The sequence below is a fragment of the Rutidosis leptorrhynchoides genome, chromosome 4 (genome assembly GCF_046630445.1).
Source record: "Rutidosis leptorrhynchoides isolate AG116_Rl617_1_P2 chromosome 4, CSIRO_AGI_Rlap_v1, whole genome shotgun sequence".
Lineage (NCBI taxonomy): Eukaryota > Viridiplantae > Streptophyta > Magnoliopsida > Asterales > Asteraceae > Rutidosis > Rutidosis leptorrhynchoides.
Window position 1 is genome coordinate 558,133,025 of NC_092336.1, and position 7,600 is coordinate 558,140,624.

Sequence of the window (7,600 nt, forward strand, 5' to 3'; positions counted from 1 at the left end):
AGAACTATACTTCACGGTCATCTCATCGAAACCATCCTGCATCGGGCTCAAGCATCTCAAAAGAACGTATGCAAAGTATCTGTACTGCCTTGGGAGCTTAGTACATTTCACAGCTTTGGTTACATCACCAGCATAACCACATCTCTTCAAACATCTCCTTACCTTCAGAATTGGTAAAGAAGTTGGCATATCATCATTATCTGGGAACCCCAAATCTTTCCTGATAGTCTGAGCAGAGATCTGAACGATGGTATTGTTGACTGAGTTTAGAATCACCTGCTTGTTGTTCTCAATAACAATGCTAGCAACTTCCCAAAACCTTCTCTGATGTGAGTAATATGGAGTGCACTCAGCGGTGATAGCCTTGAAAATTCTAGATCGCTTCAGAAATGCTATAATCGGACCAAAGCCTCCTCTTTGAGCTTCAGTCCATGTTTCATCAACACAAGCAAGCACGTTTGTATCTTCACGTCCAATTAAACCTGGTAACTCTGAAGATAATCGGATCTGTGGTTCATTCACTTCATCTGACATCTGCTGATGTTCTTGAGACATACTGAATAACTGAAAAACACTCAAAATAATGTAACTAATAAGCATTTACCTCCATGTATCATGGGGTATCAAATTAATCATATGTATCAGTAAATAAATAATCATGACAAATATATCAACTGATAAACACACAACTACATTGTTTAGAGATCACTGTTTATTACACACCATTGATTCAAGGCTAACAGACTAGCCTTATCAAATTACACATTAAACGTAACTAAACATAAACACACGAAATCACAAGCATTAGAATTATCCTTCAATAACATCCTCTGGGACAGACTTTAATCTGTAATTTGTGTCCTCAAACAGATCAAGCTCATCGAACAAATGATTTAAAAGAACGGCATAGGGAAATGGTTTTTCTTCATCATCCATGATGTCTTTCATGATGTTAATGACAATCTGACAAAAATTCACATTGATACGTTCCATGAGACAATACAACAGAACAGCCTCAGTACCAGATAGCAAATCGTCATTTGGATCCCTAAACACCACGTTTCTTTTAATAATCCTCATGTTAGGTACCAAGTCATCCCTAACATCACTATCTCTGATCTCAATTCTATTTGAACCAATTACATACCCTGGCTTAGTGATGTGAGAAGCCACCCCACCAACGTCAAATTTGCTAGAAATCTTTCTAAGATCTTTACTCGGGCAATAAATCTTGGCTCCCCAGTAAGGCAATAGTAAGTGATCAGCAAACTCATCTATGGTCCACTTATAAGCATTACCAAAGAAACTAGCATGAACATGCTTCTTTTTACCTTCCTCTAAAGCCACAATAGTATAGAACTCCTGGATAAGCTTAGGACAGTAATGGTCCCCTATCTGAAGGAATGTTAAGCAATCTAAACCTTTCCACTGATCTTGAGTGGTGTCTGTGTTGCAACAACTTTGGACTCTACTTGGATAGGCATGTGTTTGGCCAAAGCTTTCCTACGTTCAAGATCATATCTCCAAGTTCCACTTAACATACTACTTGGACCTGACATTCTTAGAGCAAAACTATACAAATATTCAGTATAATATGTCATGAATTCAAAAAAATAACCAAAAAATAGCAAAAATCAAAAATTAGGGTTTCAGTTCACTCGGTCGAGCGTGTATACACACACGGTCGTGTGTGTAGACAAACGGCCGAGTGTGTGAACTCACTCGATCGAGTGTGTCACACACTCGGTCGAGCGTGTTCATCCAGATCTGTTTTCTCCCAATTTCACAAATCGCTCAAATCTGTTGTTTTGATTCAAGATCTGGTCATATTAGCCTCTAAACAGGCCGGTTAACATAATCACACAATCAATTTTAACAAAACAAGTCTAAAAAGCATATGATTAGAGTTTTAAGTTTCAGACCTAAAATCATCGATTAAAAACAAATGAGAACGAGTTAAGTTACCTCGATAATGGCGCTGTGATCACAAAGAGATATTGTATGTAAAAATGTATGTAAAAAGCACAATCAAAAACTCGTTCTATAACTTCGAAAAATCTGGGTAAAATACTCTCTAAAAATCACCAAGTGTTTTGAGCCGTTCGACGTTCAACACCTTTTATACCCACAGACACACTTGGTCGAGTGTGTCACTCACTCGGCCGTGAGAGTGTGCATACTCGGCCGAGTGTGTTATGAACACATCTCATTATTTCACAAAGTCAGTCGGCCGTGTGAGTAAGTCACACGGTCGTGTGTGTACACTCACTCGGTCGACTGTCTTTAGGGTTTAAAACTTAGGAAATTTTGATTTCAATTCCATAAACCCTTCCTTGTCCACTCCCCCTGGGACTGATCTCCACAGTATAAAAACAAACACACTTTGTTCCTTTAATCTCTAAACAACTTATTTTCAAATTTAACGTAAAGCATAGGATTCCTCTCACAGTGAACCTTTCCGAGAACTGAGTTGCTAAGCTTAATAAACAGAACAGAAATTCACATGCAACTAACTTATGAATGCAAATATTTTTAATTTTTCAGATATGTATGCACATGCAAATTTACAAAGCGAACAACTGTACAAGATCCAGCGTGTCATGATCAACAGTATTAAGACAGACATAGCAAATAACATTTAACCTTACAGGTATGTAAAAATCCACCTTCTAACATCAATACATTACACGATAGCATAAGCAGATAAATGATGTTATTAGCATGGAAACAAGTGATACAGCTTATCATGAATCACACTAAGAAGAGCATAACACATATTTTTGTGAGTTGACATATCAAATTGATTTAATCTTATGATTCGGGGATCAGAACTGAACTACGTTGACATGATTCACTCATTTTATAGCATAAACAGAATAACTTTCAAATATATCAATAATTCACCAACTTTCACTCTAGACTTTGATGATCATGTTAGATTAATTACTGTAAATTATGGACCATTATAAGTGGAACTTACTCGCAAGATGTAACATCCCGCCTTTTTCTGTTTACTTTTCCGTTTAACTATTTAAGTTCCGTTATATGTTTATAACACATCCCGTTAATATGCGTTGAATTATCTCGTTTAGGTAATTCCCGCACCCGGTTTAAAGTTGAGGGACCAAACTTGCCAAAGGTTGAAACATTTGACTAGGTCAAAGAGTCAACCCTTATTCTCATCCATTCATTCATCTCTTTCATTTTACTACTTCACCTTTTTTCTCTCAAAACCCTCAAACCCTCAATCATCATCCAAATTCGTTCAAGAAGGATTCGATCAAAACAAATTGCATATTTGAACTCCTCGTGATCTCCTCTTCGTTTCCATACCGATTTCATCAAATTTGGGTAACTTTCTAAAATCACTAATTTTATGTGTTCTTGAGTTTTTGAGTTAAAAAGGTTGTTAATTAGTGTCTATGGCTCAAGTCTAGTATGATTATGTGTTTTGTATGCTTGTTCTTGCTATTTTGGTGTAACTAGCTCATATTGAAAGAATGCTTGTTTAATCTTGAGTTTTAGGTGTACATATGTTGGTTGATGATGAAAGTTCATGTTTTAATTGTGTTCCTAACATCACTAGCTTCAAATTGGTATGTAGGTTGACATGGATTAGTTTCATAAGCAAGATTGTTGATTTTATGATTTTGGGTTAGGGTTTGATAAAAGTAAATTGAATATTTGATGCATTAAATGCTTAGCAATGTTAATTGTAAGTGTCTAGTTGTGTTGTATGCTTGATTATCTTCAAAACGGCGTATTACACATGTGCATAAATTTACCGAATCATAATATGGCATTTATGAACTTGGAGTAATAAATGATGAGCATAAATGGTGATTTTGATATAAGTTGTTTGGTTTTGATTGAGTAAATGCGTTTAGTTATTCTCCTTGTCAAATTACCTTTCTCATGATATATGATATGCGTTTTAAGTGTTTTCGGTGCATGAAATATGTTAAAATGAGTTTTGGTTCGTTACTTAAGTTATTTTTCTGCAATCAGCAATTCCCCAGGTTATGCGCGCCGCGCGTGCACCTGCGCACCGCGCAAATCAGAAAAACCAAATAAATGGTTCCCTTGGTCGAGTTCTGACCTGGTATTGCACATGGGTGCGCGCCGCGCAACCCATTGCGCACCGCGCAAATGGCCCAGGCCAACTTTCTTGTCTTTAAACGCTCCCAAAATGTTTCCCGCTTAACCGTAACTCCGATTAACATGAAACTTGACTATTATGCTCGTATATGACTTCTCATCATGAGAAAATTGTCGGACACCCGACCCGACCCCGTTGACTTTGACTTTGACCAAGTTTGACTTTTAGTCAAACTTAACCAAACGATTATACAATCGTTCTAACATGCTTAACTACTTGTATCGTGCATGAAACTTGACAAATTGATTCACATGATATATTAATCGAGTCGTAACGAGCCATAGGACTAATTGAACATCTTTGACCCTTCGTGACTATCGTTATTGATACAACCTATTTGTTTAGGTCGAGACTAGCATTGTTCCTTGCACGTTTACTTGTTGAAGTACTTTTACACTCTTGCAATCAAAGGTGAGATCATAGTCCCACTTTTACTCTTTTTGAACTTACTTTTGGGATGAGAAAACATAAACGTTCTTTTAAACTACGTGAACACAAGTACAGGGAAAACAAACATTCTACATACGAGTTTGAACACAAATCCTCAATTCGATTATCATTAGTTACATCAGATGGTGTAAGCGAGAACTTATGTTATATGGCCATATGGGTTTGACAAACCCTCACTTCGGACGGTTCGCTACCGTCTACGGGTGAAATATATTTTCGGGAAACAGTGTATGTTCTAACACTATTATTACGGGGTTCAACGGACGGAATGTTAAGCTTTGATAATTGAGTGCTCGTGAATATTAACTTTTAGAATGTACTATGACTTTATCGATGTTGCAAATCTTGTGGTTCAACTTACTTTTACTCACTTACTTATTTAAACCTATGATTTCACCAACGTTTTCGTTGACAGATTCTCTATGTTTTTCTCAGGTCCTTGAACTTAGGTGATACATGCTTCCGCTCATACTTTTTGATACTTGCATTGGATGTCGAGTATACTTGCATATGTGGAGCGTCTTTTTGACTACTTTTAATCATGTCGCACGTGTTTCATACAAACTTTAAACATTGTTATGTACTTGTTATGGAAACTACGTTTGTAAACTTTGAAACATCTTTATTTTGAAATGAAGGCGACATATTTTGGTCAAACTTTGTCTTAAAGACTTATGACCATGCAATGGGACCTACGTAGACGACGCCGTCACTTGACGATTTGTCGGGGTCGCTACAAGTGGTATCAGAGCCTTGGTTGTAGGGATTTAGAGTTCATTGGTGTCGACCCCGAGTCATAGGGTACATTGGTGAGTCTAGACTACAACCGGCATATAGACTTGACATAGGAATTACTTGGCAAATTGTGCATTTATACTCTAACTCTTCTACTCATATCTACTCTTATTCTATCTAAATCTTGTGTTGTATAATTTAATTGACACGCCACCTTGACTATATGATGTAATGTCGAATGCACATATGAATTAGGGTAATATAATTTCCGGAAATTATATTACGGTGACTCATATGAACATACCGACATTATGCCATAAAGAATTTAAGGCGAGTCAAGGATAATTTTCTCTCTATCTTTATTCTATATCACGGTTAGTATTATTTAGAATACTAACCAACGGTATTCTTTTGTTTTGAAGGAACAATGCCTCCTCGCCGTGTACGACGCAATGAAACTCCCAAACAAGCCTTACAACGCATGATAGCCACCAACGTGGATGCGGCCATGGCCGGTCACTCGTCTAACAACAACAATAACACCAACCACAACAACAATAACCAAGGAGCCGGTAACTCTAGCGAAGGGTGCTCCTACAAAGCTTTCATGGGGTGCAAACCTCACACTTATGATGGAACCGGGGGACCGGTTGTGCTTACTCGTTGGTTCGAACAAACCGAGGCCGTCTTTAGCATAAGCGGTTGTCGGGATCAAGACAAGGTCAAATACTCCACCCACACTTTCTCCGGAATTGCTCTAACATGGTGGAACACCTATGTTCAATCGGTGGGTACCGATGAAGCTCATGCCCTCTCTTGGGCCGATCTAAGGGAAAAGATGATTGTTGAATATTTTCCGCGCGAAGAAACCCGAAAGCTTGAGGAAGAACTAAGAGCTTTGAAAGCGGTCGGAAACGATCTTAAAGCTTATAATCAACGCTTCGCCGAACTATCCTTGATGTGTCCTAATCTTGTTAACCCCGAATCTCAAAGGATTGAGCTCTACATGCTCGGTCTTCCAAAAAGCATCAAACAAGGGGTGATGTCATCCAAACCCGCTACTCATCAAGCCGCTATGAACATGGCCCGTCAATTAATCGAAACGGTTGACGAAATCGTAGTGCCGGCTCCTAAGGCCGAGGACAAGTCGGGTGGCAACAAAAGGAAATGGGAAGCCACTCCATCAACCAACTACAACAACAACACCTTCACCAAAAAGCCTTTCAACAACGACGGCAAGAAGGGTTATGTCGGAAACTTACCTTTTTGTAACAAATGCCACAAGCATCATCACGGCGAATGTAACAAACTAGTTTGTCACCGTTGCCAAGGTGTTGGTCATAGGGCCAACAATTGAACAAGCGCCGCCCCCGTTGCTCGAAAGGGGCCCAATCCTCCAAAAACGGTCACTTGTTACGAATGTGGCCAAACGGGCCATTATAAGAACGAATGCCTGAAAAAGAAAGCCAACCCCAACAACCGAGGTCGAGCCTTTAACATCAACACCGAGGAAGCCCGAGATGACAATGAACTAGTCACTGGTACGTTTCTTCTCAACAACTCTTATGTTACTTGCTTATTCGATTCGGGTGCCGATAAATGTTTTGTGTCTAAGACTTTGGCTCCTACCCTTTGCACTCCACCACACCCTTTAGATACTACTTATTCCATCGAAGTGGCCGACGGAAAACTCTTAAGTGCCGACACATATTACCGGGGGTGTACTTTGAACATTTTGGGTAAGGAATTTGAAATTGACTTGATACCCATGGAATTAGGGAGTTTTGATGTAATAATCGGTATGAATTGGATGGTCAAAAATAAATCTCACATTCTTTGCGATCTTCATGCAATCCGAATTTCTATCGAGAATGGTGAACCATTGATTGTCTATGGCGACAAAAATTGCACCGGACTCAATCTCGTTTCGTGCCTTAAAGTTCGAAAGCTACTTCGCAAGGGTTGTTTCGCGATTCTTGCTCACGTTAAGAAAGTCGAGGCCGACGAAAAGCGCATCGAAGATGTGCCAATTGTTAGTGACTTTTCCGATGTATTTCCCGACGAATTACCAGGTCTTCCACCTCATCGACCGGTTGAATTTCAAATCGATCTTATTCCAGGAGCCGCACCCGTAGCGCGTGCACCGTATAGACTCGCTCCATCCGAATTGCAAGAATTACAAAGTCAAATCCAAGAGTTACTTGACCGTGGTTTCATTCAACGTAGCCATTCACCATGGGGCGCTCCGATTTTATT